Source organism: Mauremys mutica, chromosome 7 (assembly GCF_020497125.1).
Source record: "Mauremys mutica isolate MM-2020 ecotype Southern chromosome 7, ASM2049712v1, whole genome shotgun sequence".
Classification (NCBI taxonomy): Eukaryota; Metazoa; Chordata; order Testudines; family Geoemydidae; genus Mauremys; species Mauremys mutica.
This window is the reverse complement of record NC_059078.1, coordinates 75,701,270-75,722,920: the sequence shown is the minus strand read 5'-3', so window position 1 is coordinate 75,722,920 and position 21,651 is coordinate 75,701,270. Positions and strand designations below refer to the sequence as shown.

Sequence of the window (21,651 nt, the reverse complement as noted above, 5' to 3'; positions counted from 1 at the left end):
TCCAACCTTATTGAATTGGCCTTGTTAGAGCTCTTCTGCTAACTCACCTGGTGGATCCTATAATTGCAACCTTGAAGTTTAAATGGCCATGACTGTCTCTCTGTGGTAGGACAGATAGCAGGGGAAACCCAGTAGTAATCTGAATTGTGGTTGGGTGGGTGGCTGTGAGTGTGTTAAGGTAACCGCCAGGAAAGGGATAAATTTAGACCATATGCAGTGTGTGTTTGTGTGTACTGCTAGCAGCAAAATAGTCTCCTCTTTCACTTTTTTTAAACAATATATAAAGAAGGCTTGAAAGGATGTTCTGCTTGTTTGGGGGAGGGAGGAGAGAGAGTTTTTTTTTTTTCCAATTTAGAAACTTAAATACAATTTATGCTTTAAGACTCAATGACTGGATAATTTGTGAAAATTATGACATCACAAGGAACTAAAAGCTGAACAGCTGTGAGAGGAAAGAATTTTTAGTCAGACTGTTGAAAACATTTTTGTTTTTTGTTTGTGACACCACGTGTTTAACTTAGGTTCCTAATAACTTTTCTCCTGAGTGTTCATCTTTGTTTAAAAACCTGCCTCCCCTTCAGTTAAGTTGTGGGCGGTCACAGTGCCTGTCTCTGGACACTGGAAAAAGTGTTTTTCAGTAAACTCAGGGGAGACTTGACATTGTTGATACTTACTTATAATGTGTAAAAACTCATTCTGTATCATGAAGTACAAACCCAATTTGGGGAAAAAATCCTTTGTATAACAATCTTAATGGTAAAAACAAGCTGATCCACTTGAGGATAAAGAAAGAATTTGTATTTTGATCTCTGGAGACACATGCTCTTGACTATAAAAAGCAAGGGAAGCCTAAGCAGTGGATCCATAGGGATGATGAGTATTTCCTGATCTTGAGTATCGCTACTTACATATTCCTTCTTGAATTGTTTTTTAAAGTCTCTTTCCTTCCTGCAGGTCTCTTATTTGCCATGGCAGCCAACAGCCACCGGGTCCAAACCCATTCCCATCAGGAAACACTAAATTCTGTTTGCCACCGTCCCCTGAATCTAAACAGCCACCCTCTATCTAAGAGCTCCTCGAGTCTGGCATGCATTGGGCAAGTGAGTTCTGATGAAAGACAGAGCAACAAGCAAGATCTCAAGAAGAGTCTCAGTAGTACTGTCTGCCAAACACAGGTGAGCGAGAATGATGTGGGAAGTACCCCTAGTTCTGAATGGTCTTCCATACAGTCTGGAATGGTGGAAAGTTCATCGGCTGTCAGAACGACGAGTGATCAGTCACCAGGTGATAATGTGCAGAACAGAGCTATGACTACAAACCACTTCCTGACTGTTGACCAGACTCCAATATCCCTGGAAGGAAAGGACACTAAGATGCATGTCAAGAGTAGCACTGTTGAGAACATTTCTTCAGTCTGTGATACACACCAGCAAAGTATGAATAGAATGGAAGGACTGGAAGCTGCAGTCCAAAGAAGCCATTCTGACCTAACATGCAGTTGCAAGCAGCAGAGTTCTGTTGCCCACATGGAAACCAGTGCCACACACTCTATTATAAGTTCTTCTAGCAGTAGTTCTGATACATCAATGCATAACACATCTTTCCAAAGACCGAGATATGGCTCTGGAACATATGAAAATACTCCTAACTTTCAAAACCGGGTGACTCAGATTCCCATGTCACATAGAGACCAAAAAGTGCCCACAAACAGCTTTGACAGTGGTGGTATAACACATAACACTACCATTTATACAGATCCTGGAACATTTCACACTGCTGTTCTAGGACCACACACGCCAGGAAGTGGTTTCCCAAACAGGACAATGTGCAGTCAATCAATTGGGCTTAGTCAAGGTGGCATGACTTACAATAATGTGTCAAGCAGTATATACTCTCCCACAGTGATGACAATTCACAACAGCACTACCCTACCCTGCAGTGCAAGGCAGGACTCTGCTATGAAGATAGACGGCACTGTTTCTGCCTATTGCCATTCTTTGCCAATACCATCTCTTCAACTCGTTCCAAGGTTGGTATGCTCAGTTAGTGAATCGGGAAGAGAACAGGTAACTCCTGGATACTGTCAGTCCTTGCCTACTTCAGATATGATGACCTTTCCTAAACTGGTGTCATCTGTTAGTGAATCAGGTCTGGATGCAAAGCGAATCCTGAAATGCTGTAGTGTTCCTGGGGAGCATCTGTCACATGCTCAGCACTGCGTTCAACAGAGCAGAGCTCAACAGGAAATGAAGGCTTCTTACATTGTGTTGCATGACCAGCAATGTGCAGACATGATGATGAAGACTAAAGACACATGGACTATGACCTCTATGAATGACTTAACCAAAGAACTGAAATCTCCTCTGGAGTGCAAAGATGCAGAGGTACAAACCATTTCAACAATGGAATGCAAGTCTGTGGCCACAAGCCCATCTGTTGTAGCTGAAGGTCACCCTCATGTGTTCCCAGAGGTTAATTTAGAATATGACCAAGAGGCCCCAAAGTCTCCTGTACGTGAAGTGAGATGGGATGATGAAGGGATGACATGGGAAGTATATGGGGCAGCTGTGGACCCAGAAGTTCTTGGGTTAGCCATTCAAAAACATCTTGAAATTCAAATAGAACAATTCCAGACAGAGCCTATAGAGCTCTCTAAGAAAAGTACTGAGGAGTCGCCTCCAGCTAAAGAGGCAAAGAAAAAGCCATTTAGAACAATGATGCACTCTCTGAGACACCCAAGCTGCTGTGCCCGTTCCAATACTGTTGTGGAGTGAACATAGCTACATGACTGCAACATTTAAACTGTCTTGTAAATAAACATTGAATCTTAAGACTTAATGCAGCTAGTGTGGACAATCCAGTCACTTTAGAATAGGGTGGGAAACTGTGAGTTGACATAAAATAAGAAACTCCAAGGAGATCTATTACCTGAGAACTCAACAAGAAACTCCAAGGAGATCCCGAGAAAGCAGAAGTGTTGTATATTTGTAGCTCCTTTACTTTTTTGTTTACTATAGTACTCCTCAGTCCTTGTGTATTAGATGGGAATAATATTACAAACAATGATAGACTTTTTTTCTAAAAGACAGATCTTTTAAGGTCATGTTATTGTACTTTATACTTTAATAATTTACAGTTAGGAAAACTTTTTAAAAATACAATTTACATTCTTTAGTGAAAATCCTATTACATTGAAACTGTTTGGGGAAATAGTATGCTGTTTTAAAAAAAATATAACTTAATTGCATTTTAGACTTTACAGAGCCATAAATACCACTTTAGTAATATATAAAGGGCATAATATTAATTACACTGTAATTGCTATATAGTTAATGAATAAGAGTGATCTGTAATATAAATGTGCAGAGTAACTTCAATTCTGCTAGTCTGACTTCATTCTATACATCACACATGTCACAGACAATGTATAGATAGAAGACACTACTGCTACATCACTTAAATTAGTCTATATACACCTCTACCCCGATATAATGCGACCCGATATAACACGAATTCGGATATAACGTGGTAAAGCAGTGCTCCAGGGGAACGGGGCTGCGCGCGGATCAAAGCAAGTTTACTATAATGCGGTTTCATCTATAACGCGGTAAGATTTTTTGGCTCTCGAGGACAGTGTAGAGGTGTAGTTATAATGAATTACATAAGTATCCAAAGGACTTAGTGCTTGCAATGTAACTAAGACATAAATGTACAATATTACCAAAGATACCTAATGAATCATGTAATGTGAATTTTATCCTGAATAACTCTTTCTTACAAACACATGACACAAAAAAGTATCTCAGGCTAGTCTGTCATACTGTGTCTATATTACAGATTATAAGTGGTCAGTTTGGTTTCCTGACATTAAATGTAATTTAGTGGTTTCTGGATGTGCATCTACATTGAATTGTGATTTTTTTTTTAATTGCAGAAGTGATAAATATATAGTCACAGGGATGCCCATTTGGATGTGAACAGAACACTAGTGCAGGGGCCATCCTGGGCAACTTGCCCTCCACCAACCTCGTATCCTCCTTTGGCTGGAGTGAAACATGTTCCCAAAGTCAGGTTGCTGTTCATTTGCTTTTAATGCAATGCAACTTAAACTATAAGGTTAAAATTTCCAGCTGATTGATTTGCCATGTGAACTGTAGGATCCCCTCTTCCCAAAATTTGTGTGTGTACACAAGAATTTTGGGAAATCATTTGAAAATAATGGGATAGTTCTGATCACTGTAATTTTTTTTCAAAATAATTGTAATAAGTCTTAAAATAGTATTGATATTGATTAGAAGGGAATTATAAGCAGAAGAAGAGACCAATTAGGCTCAATGTCTCTTAAACTATGGTAGGCTGCTATACAATGTAGAAGCTAGTACTACAACTACTAGGTTATATAAACTGCTGCAGTGAATAAACCTATAGTACTGGCACAGATTTGCTACTACAGTACCAATATCCGATTATCACTGTAGGAGAAAAATAAACAGCAAATGAAGGGGAAGGACAGCAAGGCAATCAGGTCAATGTCTTGTTAATCAAAAAAACCAGATGCTCCCTTATTTTGGGCATTTCGGGTCTTTAGGCTTCTAATTGAGTCACTGTGGCTTGTTAACAAATATACTGTGTGCCTCTGCAGATTTCCTTTGCTTTTGGAAAGGATTAAAATAGAAGAGATTTTCAATGGGGATTTAGGAGAACTAAAATATTCATCTGAATATTAACTCTGTGGATGAAATATGACAACTGCCTCTTTTTTTAAAGGCATCATAGCACAAAATTTTGGGTTCACTTTGGATGTGGCCTTCAGACAGTTACTTTTGATATTTTGAATCTAAATGCCTGTCAGGTAACACATTAATTGAATCTTTTCAGTTTTTGACCACTGTACAAAATTATTGTTGTGAATGTTCATGGAACTGGGGTTAGATTTATCAGAGACAGAATTGTAGTTTTTGACTTCTGAGTTCTAATGACTTGGAATGCTGTAGATTCAGGCTTGTCTGTATTTAAAATTTAACTAACAGCTTTTGAAAGAGAATTGGCACCAAATTTATGTTCCAAAAACCAGAAGATGCTATTCTGGATAACAATTGGTGCTGACCTGTCTAGATGCTGGGGAGAAGGGCATGTTGGAACTATCAAGATAGCCCCATGTCACAAAGTAATAGTGGCTAATTAATAAATTTTAGAGAATGGTAACTTAGCACTGGAAGGATCAGCTAGTATCTGAACACATGGATTCTGGATGGCTCACAGCTTGCTTAAAGTGTAAGTTACAAAGCTGTTCCCTTCTAGGTCACTGGTTCAGATCTAGCCCAAATTGGTGTTGACTGAGAATAGGTATTACCTGTTGTGGGTGTTTATTAGGTAGTGTGTGTGAAATGAGTTATCTTAGTCCAGTTACTAATAAACAAGTATCAATATCATTAAATCTGCTGTTTCCAGTCTTGGAGAAGAGGCCAAGAACTGAATTAGCCCCTCTCTCACCTATTGAAAGTGGCCCCTGAAGATCAGTATTAGAGATGCATTGGTCTCGGCAGTGAAGAAGAACGTTGCAAAATAACCATCTGTGCGGTACCTGTTCTTGGTTGGAGTTCTTTGATCTCCAAGACTTTCATGAGCACTAACCAGGCTCCAGTTTTTTTGAGAGACAACAAATAACACCAGCACTTGCTAAAATCATAAAAATAAAAAATATGCCGGTTGATTTTTTTAAATCTGGCTCTGGGATTATAAACCATATACTTTGATGTTGGTGCACTAGGATCTGCATGTGTAACTTCCAGGACTCCAAGATGAAAAATTTCATCCCCAGAGGCTCCACTTGCCTTCATGTGAAAGAATGCAAACTGGCAACGAATTCAATAGAACATGGTATTCTGCCTCCTAGTGTGGCTAATGGCTGGTGCTTCAGAGGAAAAGAGTCCCTACTCGCTATAAGGCAACTAGCCAGTTGTTCAAAGCCGTATGTGTTTGGGGAGGCATTTCTTCCTGCCCCTCTTATAATCTGAAGCAATAAGAAAGAATCACTTCTGTGGTGACAGACCCAAGTACAAAACATCTTTCTCAGACAATTATTTAGCTTTTTTGTAAATCCAAGGAAATAGTGATCTGCCAGTAACCGTGGTGAGGTAAGGGGTCCTTGGTGGGGCAGAAGGTTGTTCCTTGTTAAAATTAGAACAGTCATGTAGTTCTTTGTAGGAAAAACAATTTTGGGGAGGGTCCAGCTAAGATTTACTTAGCCGTGGTCTACACTATGAGTTTAGGTCGAATTTAGCAGCGTTAGATCGATTTAACCCTGAACCCGTCCACACGACAAAGCCATTTTTGTCGACTTAAAGGGCTCTTAAAATCGATTTCTGTACTCCTCCCCGACAAGGGAATTAGCACTGAAATCGACATCGCTGGGTTGAATTTGGGGTAGTGTGGACGCAATTCAACGGTATTGGCCTCCAGGAGCTATTCCAGAGTGCTCCATTGTGACCACTCTGGACAGCACTCTCATGGTCACCTGTGCTGATCAGCTTGCCACACTGCCCAAACAGGAAATGAAATTCAAAAGTTCGTGGGGCTTTTCCTGTCTACCTGGCCAGTGCATCTGAGTTGAGAGTTCTGTTCTCTGAAGGAGAAATAAAAAGCAGGAAACATTAATAGGAGTTACAAACTTAGAGCCAGATTCATGGCTGGTGTAAATTGGCATAGCTCCGATGAAGTCAGTGCACCTTCAGGCACTTGAAATCCAATATGTACTTTGGACAGGTCTACACTTCGAAAACAACTGAGTTGTGAGATGCATTAACAGTGCAACGCTCCGAAAGTCAGCGCTAGCCTCGGTACTGTGAACGCACTCCGCCAACTTAATGAGCTTAGTGGGGACACACATAATCGACTGTATAAAATCGCTTCCTAAAAAATCAGCTTCTATAAATTCGACCCAATTTTGTAGTATAGACACACCCTCAGTCTTACTACAAGATTGGGAGCCAGAAATTCCCGAGTTCTAGTCTTAGAAGTGACCCTTACATTCTCTGTGACTTGGGCAAGACGCTGCTCTCATGAGTTCTCCCAGCTGTGAAGGTAATACTTGTAACTGTTCCTTGCAGCCATGTTGAGGTGATTAATTCATAGTTTCAAAGTTCTTTGAAAATAAAAAATCCTATATTAGTGTTAAGTAGAATTGTTAATTGGAAAAAAGGAGTAGGAGAAGAATGGTTTATTAGATGGAAGTAAACCCTTACAGTGTGGGCTAAATAACCATACAGAACTCTTCATAACACCAGTCATTTATGTCCTGCTTTCTTGGGTAGGAAGATAGAGATGATGGGGTTTTATTTGGTTTATAAATTACATTTTTTTTCACTTTCTTCAGTAAAATAGTTTTGAAATGAAGGGATCAATTAAAAACCAATGTCTGACCCACATCTTTTCAAAGTCTCACCCCCTTAGTAGTTCATGTTGCTACATCCATCTAGCCATTTGAGGATAAGAAATTGGTGATTGTAAGTGCCTCTGGGCAGAGCCCTTGTTTTTTCAATATGCCTGTAACTACCGCACACCCTTGTATCACTACAGACAATGAAAATGAGTAGTGTTGTCTAGCCCCCGTGTTGAACTGGAGATTCTAAATAGGCTAGCTCTGCAATGGGGCAGAAAGGTAACAGGATGTGTGTTCATTTTGCATGGAGAGTGTAATTTGTAGATGAACAAGATCTATGTGTTTTTCTCATTTGGAAAGATGAAATGTCAGTCTTGCAGCTAAAGACACTGGTTGTTTTAAGAATGAATGAATGTTCTCTTCACCATCACCACTACTTTATAAAATGAGAGATTCTGCCTCCTGGCCTAGAGAGATTGCAACTGCCATTGGGGAGTACTGTACAACTGGTTCATTTCCTCTTCCTGTCACCCCCTTTCAGGTCTGACATGGGCTTGCAGAACTGAAGCCCCCGTTAGGAAAAGAAAACCCCAAAGAATAACGGGATTTAATTAAGAAAAGAAAAACTTACGTTGAATATCAGAAAAATCTTTCTTATGGTTAGAGCTGTTAGACTGTGGAATATCCTCTCCGGGGAAGTGCTGGATGTCCAATCTCGTCACACATTTAACTTTTGTCTGTATCAGATCAAGAAACACACTCAAAGGCTTTGCTGCAGTTGTTCAAATGTATAGTTTCTGCCTCTCTAAAGCTCTAGAAATGCTGGGTCTTGAGCTTACAGTCATCACATGCAGAAGGGTCAATGCATTCAGATAGCAGAGTACTAAGCTGCAGTCTGTAAGTCTTTAGAAGCATTAATCCCAACTAATATGTGACCTAAACAGATGCCATCTATTTTATTATCAGCCTTCCATATATGACAGAATACATTGCTCAAACAACATTTCAAGGGAATTTTAAAAAGAAAGGGAATAAACACGAATGAGGAAATGATGCCAACAAATCTTAACCCTCTTCCAACCACATACTGTTTTCTTACAGGCAAAAAAGCAACCCCAGCAACAATTAACCACATGGTGTTGCAAGCTGTTCAGCCTCATAAGAAGAGATTTTGTCCCCTATGTGGTTAAAGGTAGCATCATTTAATGAATCTGGGTCAAGAGCTTTCAATGAATTAAAGTGCGTTTGTGTTACTTCATAGAAAATAGGTTCCCTAGCCCCATCTGCTGCTCAGTGGTTGGATCTGCCACTCATTTTTATCAAGTAATAAAAATTCAATGGCTTCCTTAATTTGAGCTTGTAAATCATTAATCATAAAGTGGATGTTGGACCAAAATTTCCTAAACATACAACAGTACCTTGCAGAAACACCCATTTTGTTTGTACCTTCCAGTGTAAAACTGCTGATGAGAACCACCCTCCCAAAGCCAGGCATAACAAGAATGCTAACCACAGGCAGAACCATCCAGACCTTGGTGTTTTGATCTGTCCTGCATTGTTTTACTGTATTTATCATGAAAGTAACAACAAGCAGTGGCGTTTATGGTCCTGTCCCTCCAGTGTCATGTTCAGTAATGACACTTGTGCTGCAGTACAAAAATTCAGTCTCTCTTCTTTACTCGTCTGATCAAGTTCTTGGCAATGATTATAGACAGTTTGCTTATGCTGCTGTTAGTGCTTTCTTTAGCACAAGCATCTTCACTCCAGAATGCACGTCATCCCAAATTCCTGAACATCGGTAAGTTGACACTACATGATCTCTGTTTTTTCAAAAAAACTATTAAACAGGCTAATGCCATTAGCCAGTGGATTTTAATTCAGCAGATCCTGTGCACACGCTTAAACTTGTTTGATAAGCTCGTTCCTTTCCTGCTTAATAGTGCTCTCTGTTGCCAAATGTTCGCCTTTCTCCCGATCTGCAAGATATCTACTATAAATATGACTTTATTAGTGCCATAACACTGTTGGCTGTTAATGATACCAAACCCTAATGGCTGCTCTCTAGAAACTGGCAAAAAAACAACCACCATATAATAATAATAATAATAATTAATACCATGAGGTGAAATGGGCACCTCGGGTCAAATTAGAAGGAGCTATTTGGGTTCCATGGGGATTTCTTTCTTTGGTCAAGTGTTCAGCAACCCCACCTAAAAGCCCAAATAAGTCATTTTCTTCTGCTCCTAGGTCAGAAGTTGCCATTTCTGTTAATATTTTGAAAGCCCCATTTTAAAAGGGAAGTCTTGGAGACTCCAATGGCGGCACTGACACCTGGCAAGATTGTCTGAGGGATGCACCTGATTTACACAATGGAACCAATTGTGTGACTAGAGATTGGAGGATCAGGCTCCTGATGTAGGGTGGGCTATTTTTAAACACCCAACTTTGTACTTTTAATTCACATTGCTTCAAACCTGTCAAGGGCATTTGTCCCTATTTCTGGGTGCATCCATGCTAAATATGAAGTTTCTGAGAGATGCAGTTTGAGGTATCTGAGTGCAAATTCAAAAGAATGTGTCCAATTAATGATATGTGTAACAAAACCAGTAAAACATCTGAAAATAAGATATCTCCAAAGTAGTCAAACAGAAAGTGATCACACATTCCAGAGAAACAATCATCTGTAAATTAAGAAGCAAAAGGAATTGTGGCCCAAAAGCAAAGTAGTCATAGACATTTGAAAATAGCAGGTGTGGGTGTATAAACTAATAAGCTCCCACAATAAACTCTTGCATGTATTTATTGATCTATTTGAAGTTTTAAAATCCACTAACTTTTTTACTATTCCTATACATGCATGCATAATTGTACAAAAAAGAGTAATATGAATACAAGGCTGGTGAATACAGCACATTGTTAATAATTGTCATTTTACCCCATTTTTCCAAATTCTCTGCATGTTTGAGTTGTATGCTCCATCATTCCAGAATCAGCCTACTACTGTTAGAATATGATCTTGCAGACTTCCTTTATTTATCTGTATATTTTAGATTGGCCAACAAACTGTGGTGTTCCATATTTTCAACCAAACACAGTGGAGAGGATTATATCGGGCAACGAAGTAAGGCCACATTCGTGGCCTTGGCAAGTCTCATTACAGGTAACAATGACCTTTAGACAGAGGACCAAACCTAGCTGTTCTTCGTCAATACAACATTTTTATTGAAGTCAATAATTCATTTAAGAGTGTGTGTGCAACCAAGCAAGCGAATGTAACTTGTGTCGCTATATTGTGCCACATGCTTCTCCTATTGAAGTCAATGGTAAAATGTATGTATAGATAAAGTATACTTTTCACATAGCTTTTAATAAAGGAATTGTGGTCTAAGAACTATTTATATAATATAAGGAGTTTCTTATGGTTGTAAAATATTTGTGAGCTACAGTAGGTAGCCATCAAACCTGAACTGAAGTATACTTTCCAAAAAGCACATTTAATTTAGGTTTTAGCCACCCCAATCCCCCTCAAACCAACTAGTAAATTTTCTTTACTCTCTTTAACGGCCCTGTATATTTAATAGTAGGAAGACTAGCCACTTTCAAAATAAATTTTAAAACCAAGAATTGTATAGCAGCTTCATGGGAAAATAATTCCCTAGAAAATAATGAAGACTTGGTTACAGACGCAGGCAAAAAGGATGAAATAGGAAGACGAGGGTTGGAGGGTATATCTGTATGACATTGGTGAAAATACAGAACTTCAAGACAGCAACACATTTTCATCATTAGTAATATCATCTGTTTTGTATCTAAACAAAGTAGATTGGTATGTGACTGAATTATTCTCATTCATCCTGATAGAGTTTTTTAAACTGGTTTCTCCAGAACCTCTAACTCAGATAGTCCTCTACTTTCCACTACTGATACATTTTTCTTGGCCATCAAAGTATATTTCTGCAGGAGAAATCTCAGTCAGAGAAGAGAATGGGATGTATATATAAAGAATCAATAATTGAAGTGTGGCTGACATCTGATAATTTGGACGTGGAAATGGATAACATGCACGGGCAAATTAAGTTAAAAGTAACATAATATCCTATGATTTAAATAAAATGAGAGATAATTGGCTGTGTTAGGATTCACAAACAAAACACAAAGGAGTCTTCAGTGCAAGATTCTTCCATCCTTGTCTTCCACATTAATGTTGTTACCCTCCATGTGTTTACTGCAATGTTGGAAGAGGAACCAATAGGGAGATGCAAAGAGGAGGGAGATGTGATGAGAACAACAAACAAGGTAAATGATCCTTGCAACAATGTTTTGAATAGACTTGAGGGGTGGGGCAATAGGGCTGGCCTCAATGCTAGAAAAGACCAAATTACAGTAGTAAAACATAATAATGAGGGCTTGGCAGTCTGGACATACAAATATCTCCATAATTATTGCTTATTAGTTAACAGTGGTTTTCACTACCCCATCTTTATTTCACAATGGCATTAGCAGACAGGTCTTTCTTAACAATTCTTTAGCATCATTTTACGCGCAGAAAAAAGAATGCTGGGATAAATAGATTTCTTCCACAACAGCTAGTAACACATATTGCTCAGTAGAGGGCACTGTTACACCACCATTAGTTCATCCATTCCTTTCATATGCCCAAGAATGAAACCTCCTCTGACATAAATTTCTATTATTTTCTAACTTTATTTTTCTTTCTAGGTTTGGACTAGAACAAATAGCAAATTTATTCATGTTTGTGGAGGGACTCTCATTCACAAAAGCTGGGTTCTCACTGCTGCCCACTGCTTCCAGAAGTGAGTTTTACATTTGCAGTTTTTGCTTGAGTTCTTGGAGGTTATGGAATATATTTTTGTAAACTTATTACCACTAAAAGGAGAATTAAGTGCAGTATTAGATGTATTCTGTACTTCAGCCATTATGACTCAGAGCCACCATGAAAAGAGACACATCAGAAAGATTGATAGAAATTGATCAGAGGAAATTGTGCACAATAGTGGGGTGGTTTTGCACACAATATTTTAAAATTCTGCAAATTTTATTTGTCAAAATAACACTACATAATCATGCCAGTTTCAATTATTTTGATAATTTATTTCAAAATACCTGTCAGCAGGTATGTCTGTAACAATACAGACACACAAAAATTCCCCCACGAGTAAAGAAACCCTATGACAACCCAGTTCCTGTTTCTGTCCCCTTCCCCACCCACCCACCAGAGCCCAGCTGACGGGGTGGGGGCGGTAATCCACAATCCCTCCCACTCAGAGCATAGCCACAGCCCCCCCTGCCAATACATCCAAACCCCCTCCTCCCCAGAACCCAGCTGTGTGTCCCCCTAGCCCAGACACCTGCCTCCCTACCCCCTAGAGCCCAGGGATCCAGAGGGAGAAACAGCCTGATGCTCTGTCCCAGGTTTTCACGGAGTTTCCTGCGCACCGCCCTCTCCATCCCTCAGGGCATGCTGGGAACTGCAATTGCCAGGTACCTTCTAGCAGTGTCTTCTATGTATGAGCTGGGCTCTGCCTGGTCCAGCAGCCCCTAGTGGTGGCTAGCAGCACTGCAGCCCATTTCTGTGGGGCAAAGGAAATTCTGTGCACACGTTAATTTCTGCAAAATTCGGCATTGCGCAGTGGGGCAGAATTCCCTCAGGAATATAAACTGGGGAACATAACCTAGAAATTAGGGTGTTAATAGCAAAAGAAAAATTCATCAAAATGCAAAAGATGATAACCATGGGGTATTGCTTAGGAAAATATTTTGAAAGAAAGCATATAAATGAGGTCAAAAGAACTTCTAGTTTTATTACTTGGATTGAGAAATATACCATTGCAAGAAGGAATAAAATCAAACAAATATATGGGTTTAACCAGTTCTTAAAATGTCTTACCTTCTGCGATCAATATTCCACACTTGTTTTTGAACAAACAAAAAACCACTATTATTCTTTCATATAATGATACAGAACAGTTATTTTCGGTACTTGGTAAACTTTCTTTGTATTTAGTGTTCCTTTTCTTGTACCATGCATGATAATCTGTGAATGTGTCACACATTTGGTAACTCCCCTTTTAAAATAATTGTAATGTAGTTTTTAGTTTATACAGTATAGAGAAACTATGCAGGTGAAATACAGTGTAAAACAAGTAACAATAGAAACTAATGCAATTGATCTTGTTCAACAATAAGTAATTCCAACTATTCAATAAGTCTAATTAAGAAAACTTCAAACTTTCTGAAAAATATCTGGCCAACTTCCTTGCCAGTTTGTAATTTGGCGTAAGATTAAAATTCACCCTATTGCGAAGACCCTGTGTAAAGCTCGTCATGCCACTTAAGCTGCACAGTGGCAAAGCTTGACAGATTCAGTAGCTAGAAATCCCATGTAAAGCTACAAGTCCTATGTCCTGCCCATAATTAGAGCAGTGAGGGAATGAATTCCATTCTCCCCAATTCTCATTTAGGCCTCAACTCAGCAAGGTACTTAAGCATGTATCTATCTTTAAGCACAGGAATAGTCCCAAATAATACTTTGCTGGATCAGAGCCGAAGTTTCTGGTATAAAGCACATTTACTCAGGAGAAATGCATTTTACCTCAAAGAAATGTATAAAATTCATTCCTTTTTCCCAGTCAACTAGAAATGGTACTGAATCTTTGATGCAAAACCTTGTTATACATTCATGTGCGATGTCCAAAGGTGAAGGACAAATGCACTAAGCCTCTAAACCTGCTTTTTATTGTTGTATTTTATAGATACCCCCTAAGCATCTATAATATGTTTATTCCCACTGTATATGGAGGCCTGCTATAAATAATGATGTATTGTTTCCTCCTGCAGTGAAGAGTCAAACTGTATCTTTGCTGCTGTTAATACTAGGCAAGCTGCTCTTTACATTTATGGTGTCAGCAGAACCCTTTAAACTAATTTCTAATCTACTTTTATGGCAGGATCTCATTTTTCATCATAAATACACCTTCGCTCATTTCAGCAGGCTACCATTTTGCACTTCTAAACAATGTAATTTTAAACTCACAACATTTGATATAACTGTCATGCAAGTTTGGGGTAAACAGCCATCTGGTCAATTATGTGAGTGTGGGGAGTATTGCACATAATAATCAGGTGGAAAAAAATCATTAAAAAGAGGGCATTAGGTTCAACATAATGAGACCATATGTTGTTTTAATTTTTTAGAGGAAAGGTAGAAGATGCAGCAAATTGGCGAATTCTCCTGGGCAAGCATAACCTTAATCGTACCGAATCCACAGAGCGCGTCTACAGGGTGAAGCAAATTTATCGGCATGAGCGTTTCCGCTACCCTCACCTAAACGAGCTGGATTATGACATTGCCTTGGTCAAGCCTGTAGAAGACATTATAACAAACCATTTTATTCGCTATGCCTGCCTGCCCAAGAGAGACAGCACTCTACGTCCAGGACAATTCTGTTGGGTGACTGGATGGGGGGACACAAGAGGTACTTCTGAGTGCTTCTCATAGCATGAGTTCAGAGGTTAGACTTCATCAGTCTGTGGAAGGTGCATGCCTGTCAGAGACCAACTTTTAGCCAGTTACTCTTTGAAATTCCAATGATATAGAGAAGGATTCTTTTAAAAGCACCTAACAATATAGGCAGGATGCCTTCCTATGTGCTGAGGCACAAGAAAACCAAATAGCTTCCATTGCTTCTGAAGTGCAAGTACCTAGTATAACAGCACTTCTTGAAACAGGTGACTGACTTATTCTTTTAAATGTTATAACCATAGCACCTAGGAGTCCCAGTCAAGGACAAGAACCCTAGCTACTGTATAAACACAGAACAAGCCCTGCCCCAAAGAGTGTATGTGGCATATGGTAACAGTTAGTGCCCGTGCTACCACATGTCTGAATACTTGCACAGCTAAATCTTTCAACAACCATTCAGATTTTATTCAGAGGTTCTTCCCTGTTTTCATGTTAATGTACATATGTATTTATTTATTTTATATGTGGGTAGCACATTTGAGGTTCCAATCTGTATTACAGCCCCATTGTGTTAAGCACTGTACAAACATCTGTGATACAGTCCTTGCCCCAAAGAGCTTATATTCTAACTAATGCCCACGAAAAGTGCCAGACTCTTTAGTCCCGGAGACTGATGTCTTCTTATCTGCAAAACAGATAACATGGACAGCAGCAGTGCAAACCTCCCTCTACTGCCCTGCCAACATACCATGACCTGCCCAGGGATGAAGGAATAGTTGGATCCTTTTTCCCAGCTGCAAACTGTGACAATAGATTGTGGGAAAATGCAGTTTCATAGTTGACTATACTTGTGGAATAGACACACACACCTTTGACTATTTAAAACAAACAAAAAAAATCAGAATTAACAAATCAGAAACAAAAGTAGAATGGTAGGAATCTTTTCATCTGGAACGTGGTAGACCCAAGTTCTTGTAACTTGTACATGAATACTGTTAAATTGCATTCCATGTCACTTGAAATGTTCATATTTAGAACGGAAATGTTTTTCATGTTCCCTTTTCTCATCTATTTTATCTATTTAAGGTGGGAAAGAAAACCTGGCTTTGTCTGAGGTTTTGAACCAGGCCAAGTTACCAGTCATAGATTACAGTACATGTCGCCTAAAGAAGTTCTGGGGAGACAGAGTTCGGCAGTCAATGCTCTGTGCTGGATTCAGGGACACTGGGGAGCCTCCTGCTGCTTGTCAGGTACAAAAATCAGCTGTTAATTCCGACTATGAATGAAAACATCAGGCTGTTCAGTACAGGATAGGTAACGTAGTTTGTAGCTTTCTAAAAAATGGCCTGTTGCTGCCCCTGTCTTTACAGAGAAGTGTGTGTGGCCTGTGAAGATTATACATCTCCATATGCAAGGGTCCATACTGCATGCTAGGATATGTAGTTTCAAGGGGCGTACTCCCATGTTCAGGATAAAGTCTGTTTATTATTGGTTTTTTTTGCCTGTTAAATACACTTATTTACTGAGGAGACATTACAACTGTTTTCTCAAAAGAAAATTGGCATCATTAAATCAGTAGCAAGCTTCTCTGTTAAAAGCAATTAAGATGATTAAACATAGTACTTAGTAGGACAAAGTTCGGACATTCCTCATCCAGTTGGAGAGAGAGAGTTTTAAAGCAGTGGCATAGGATTGCCAGAGGCCTCAAATTACAGGGAGTAGCCCTGATTTTAAGCATTAGTCCTGTATCCTGATCTCAATAGTAGCAAAGGGCGGGTGGGGGGAGGAAGGAGTGGGAGTGAGAATCGGGAAGAGATTATTTTAAGCCTATTGCAGTATATGGAAAAATGTTCATAGCTGTACATATCCTTAGAGAAAAGGTTGCTAAAAATGCCCAAAACTGCTGCAAAGGAATCTCTTGTCAAAAGTTTGTGTATTATCACTTTTTGATTAGTCTAATTAAAGGTATTTAACTTTTCCATCTTTGTATTATAATGAGTGAAAGATATGTACCAATTCCAAGGTAATTTCTAGGAATATATTATTTCATATATTTTATGATGATTTTTGGTCAGGCATTATTCAGGGGAATTAAAAAAATATTTTATTTTTGGATGTGGACAGACTTGGGGAGTGTTAATTTTTAGTGCTTGTGAAAAGTGACTGATTGGTAGCCCTGGATCCGGAAGTTCTTTGTACTTCCCACAGATCAGCTACAGCACAAGCAGCTGTAGTGGAAACTTCCCTACACACTACTGTCAACATGCCCTTTACCCTCTCTGGATGCATCCTTTCAAGAATTACTAAAGTAATTGTCTCATTGACTTATGCCGGGGGTGGGCAAACTAAGGCCCATGGGCCGGATGTGGCCCATCAGAGCTTTGGATCCGGTCCACGGGATGGCTACCCCCATGGCACCGCGGGATTGCCACCCCCGTGGCACCGCAGGCCCCACACCGCTCCCGGAAGCAACTGGCACCATGTCCCTGCAGCCCCTGGGGATGGGGGCGCAGAGGGCTCTGCACGCTGCCCTTTCCTGTGGGTACCTCCCCTGAAGCTCCTGCGGCCAATGAGAGCTTCAGCGGAGGTACCCACAGGCGGGGGCAGCGCATGGAGTCCTCTGCCTCCCCCTTCCCCCAGGGGCTGCAGGAACATGGTGCTGTCTGCTTCCGGGAGCAGCGCAGGGCCAGGGCAGGCAGGCAGGGAGCCTGCCCTGGCCCCGATGCACGCTGCTGCTACCCCAGAGTTGCTCCAGGTAAGTGGCACCGGGGTGGAGCCCGAACCCCTCCTGCACCCGAACTCCCTGCCCTGAGCCCCTTGCCGCACTCTGCCTGCACCCCAACCCCCTGCAGCACCTCGCACCCCTGCTTCACCCCAACCCCCTGCCCTGAGCACCCTGCCACACCCCGCACCCTTCCTGCACCCCAACACCATGCCTTTAGCCCCTTCCTACACTCCTCCCTGCACCCCTGCCCTGAGCCCCCTTGTACACCCCACACCCTTCCTCTTCCCCCAACCCCCTTCCTTGAGCCTGCTCGTACACTCCGCACCCCTCCTCTGCCCCAATCCTTTGCCCGGAGCCCCTTCCTGCACACTGCACCCCCTCCCACACCCTGCACTCCCTCCTGCCCCCCAACCCCCTACCCCAGCCCTACATTCATGGCCCTGCATGTAATTTACCCACCCAGACGTGGCCCTTGGGCCAAAAAGTTTACCCACCCCTGGCCTATGCAGTCCTTGACCTCTCTGCTATGACTGCCCAACCATAGGGCATATTAGTGTCAGCTGAAATGGTTTTTGTGATCTGTACATTTTTCTAGTAGGAATCGGATCAAGACCACTAATTCACTTCATGTGGGCCACTGAACACTCATCAGATGTTAGTAATGACCAACCTAGCCTTGATCCAGACCTATGGTTTAAGAGATGAAACACACTGTATACTGTTACTACATCTTTGAATCATCCACTTTCTTAATCCAATAAATGATTAGACAGCTTTAAAGAACAAGGAGCTGACTCAGTCTGCATCTAATATCCTTATGTGCTTGGCAGAAAATGCTGTTCCTGTGGCCCATGTGCAGTATAGGTAATCCTAAAGAGGACTCTAACTGACAGCTAAATCTCATCAAGAGTATCCTGCTAAAACAGGGGTTCTCAAACTGGGGGATGGGACCCCTCAGGGGGTTGCAAGGTTATTACATGTGGGGTCACGAGCTATCAGCCTCCACCCCAAACCCTGCTTTGCCTCTAGCATTTATAATGGTGTTAAATATATAAAAAAGTGTTTTTCATGTATAAGGGGGGGTCGCACCCAGAGGCTTTCTATGTGAAAGGGGTCACCAGTACAAAAGTCTGAGAACCCTTGTGCTAAAACATGGTGCTTTCCTCACTTCTTGTAAGTGGAGACCTTACTGCAAGATGCCTCAGAGCTAAGATCTCCAGGGGAGCTCTACATCCTTTTCTATATCTTAATGACACCCATTAAAAATAGATCTAGGAGTGTTTTATGCATTATGTAGCATGCAAAAACTCTGATTTGTTCTGTTTGTTAATAGAGCTATTAAAGAGCACAAAGTCATTGGCATATATAGCAATTTCCTGCAATTCCAAGTCCCATCTAATGGTTGTTTCTTTCAGGGGGATTCAGGTGGACCACTGGTTTGCCAGATTAGAAGAGAAAAGTGGGAAGTCCATGGTGTAGTTAGCTTTGGGCCTATTGGATGCAAAGTGGAGAACAAACCCAGTGTCTTTACGAGGACTTCTGCTTACATTTCCTGGATTGAAGCAACCAGAATCCGGGACTTCTTTTTGTAAAGACATAAAGTACAACTTAAGTGGGAAAAAAATAAAAATCTTTTAAATAAATTAATGGCTTCATTTCTAATTTTGAGGTTAATTAGGCTCTTTGCAGAGGGCAAGATAGATGAATCTGCTGTAGTCTTCACTTGTTTCCCCTTTCCTGAGAACCAGATCAACTAGGTTAAATTTTCAATGGTGTACAGTTCTGCTAGTTGTCTTTCACAGATGCTTTGCCTTCTCATCTTGTGTCTTTCCTTTCTCAGTCCCCCATCTTCTTTCTGACATTTTTTCTTCTTAGACCACAAACTCTAATTCTCCATGCCTCTATTCTCTTCTGCAAGTGCTGATCAAAAGGAATAGGCTGTACACCAGACAATACTGAAGGCTGCACTAGGCAACAACAAATCATGGGACATCCTTAAAGAAATTCAGGATACTTAACAGTTCAGTGTCCCTTGCCAGGTGACAGGTGATTTGTTCAGTGATTAAGTAAAGGAGCCCTGTGTCTATTATGGGGATTTGATGAGCTACCATATTGCAATTTTCTTAATTAAGAAACTTGAAAAACATTTCTCCTTCCATAATATATGGGGCATAGGCTTGAAGTTGCTTGGGGGGGGGGGGGAGGAGAGAGAGAGAGAGAGCCTTCTAAAATAATTAAAAGATGGGGAGAGGTGAATGGAGATTTTGGAGGTTGGGGAGAAAGCAGGAAGACAATGGAGTTGTTTCTGCAAAGTGCTTGGTCTCCAGCTCTGGGTGTAGCTTTGATTTTTTTCTGCTTTAAAACATTAATCTTCATATAGTCTCATCCAGTAAGCAAATTAACATCACTACAGTGAAAAGGGAGTGGTGAGATATTATTCACGCCTTTATCTATGCCAGTGGTCCCCAACGCGGTGCCCACAGGCGCCATGGCACTCGCCAGGGCATTTATGTGCGCCTGCCTAGTGCCCAGCAGCGGAGAGAAGCCGTGGCCCCATGCCTGCCGGGGATAGAGAACTCTGGGGCTGCAGGCTGCGGGTGCCGGTGTTCTCTGTCCCTGGCAGGCACGGGGCTGTGGCTTCTCTCCAGCTTCTCTGGGGCTGCAGGCTGCGGGTGCCGGTATTCTCTGTCCCTGGCAGGTGTGGGGCCGTGGCTTAAGCTGGAGAGAAGCCATGGCCCCACGCCTGCTGGGGACAGAACTCTGGGGCTGCGGGAGCTGGTGTTTTCTGTCCCCAGCAGGTGCAGGGCCCGCCTAGTGCCCAGCAGGGGAGAGAAGCCGGCGCCCGCACCTGCTGGGGACAGAGAACTCCGGAGCTGCAGGCTGCGGGTGCTGGTGTTCTCGGTCCCCGGCAGGCGCGAGGCCGCGTCTTAAGCTGGAGAGAAGCCATGGCCCCGTGCCTGCTGGCGACAGAGAACTCCGGGGCTGCAGGCTTCATTTTATGTTAAAGAATAATAAATATATTTGGACCAGCAGTTCAACAATGTTTTACTTTTTTAAAATAAATAAGATAAAAACTGTGTTTTATATTTATTTTGTAAAAACTCCTTAATTTTTCTGACAGGTAGATAAAAAAGAGCAAATTCACATGGTATGGTGAAAGAGTAATTGCCGAATAATTTAATTAATACCTTTTACATGTAAAATTACCTTTATCTTATGGATTCATATATTATGTCATAATAAATATAATTTTTTTGTATTATTTAATGTACAAATACAAAATAAGCCTTGAAAAATTGTTGGCGCCTGGCACACTCTTCTGAAAACATGAATGTGCTACTGGCCACAAAAAGGTTGGGACCACTGGGGTAAACAGTGAGGTGGTTTGCAAAAGTTTGGACGATACTAAACTGCTCAAGATAGTTAAGACCAAAGCAGACTGTGAAGAACTTCAAAAAGATCTCATGAAACTAAGTGATAGGGCATCAAAATGGCAACTGAAATTTAATGTGGAAAAATGTGAAGTCATGAACATTGGAAAAAATAATAGATACACTATGATGGGGGCTATTTAGCTACAACTAATCAGGAAAGAGATCTTGGAGTCGTCATGGATAGTTCTCTGAAGATGTCCACGCAGTGTGCAGCGGCAATCAAAAAAGCAAACAAGATGTTAGGAATCATTAAAAGAGAAAAGACGGAGAATAACTTATTGCCCTTATACAAATCCATGGTACGCAAATCTTGACTACTGTGTACAGATGTGGTCGTCTCGTCTCAAAAAAGATATACTGGCATTAGAAAAGGTTCAGAGACAGGCAACTAAAATGATTAGGGGTTTGGAACAGGTCCCATATGAAGAGAGATTAAAAAGACTAGGACTTTTCAGCTTAGAAAAGAGGAGACTAAGGGGGGATATGATAGAAGTATATAAAATCATGAGTGGTGTGGAGAAAGTGAATAAGGAAAAGTTATTTACTTGTTCCCATAATATAAGAACTAGTGGGCACCAAATGAAATTAATGGGCAGCAGGTTTAAAACAAATAAAAGTAAATTCTTCT

At 40.9% G+C, this 21,651-nt stretch overlaps 1 pseudogene; it reads left to right on the top strand.

Annotated features, from left to right (window-relative positions):
- Window positions 1-1,110: 1,110 nt before the first annotated feature.
- Window positions 1,111-19,200, top strand: LOC123373752 (annotated as a pseudogene).
- Window positions 19,201-21,651: the final 2,451 nt, after the last annotated feature.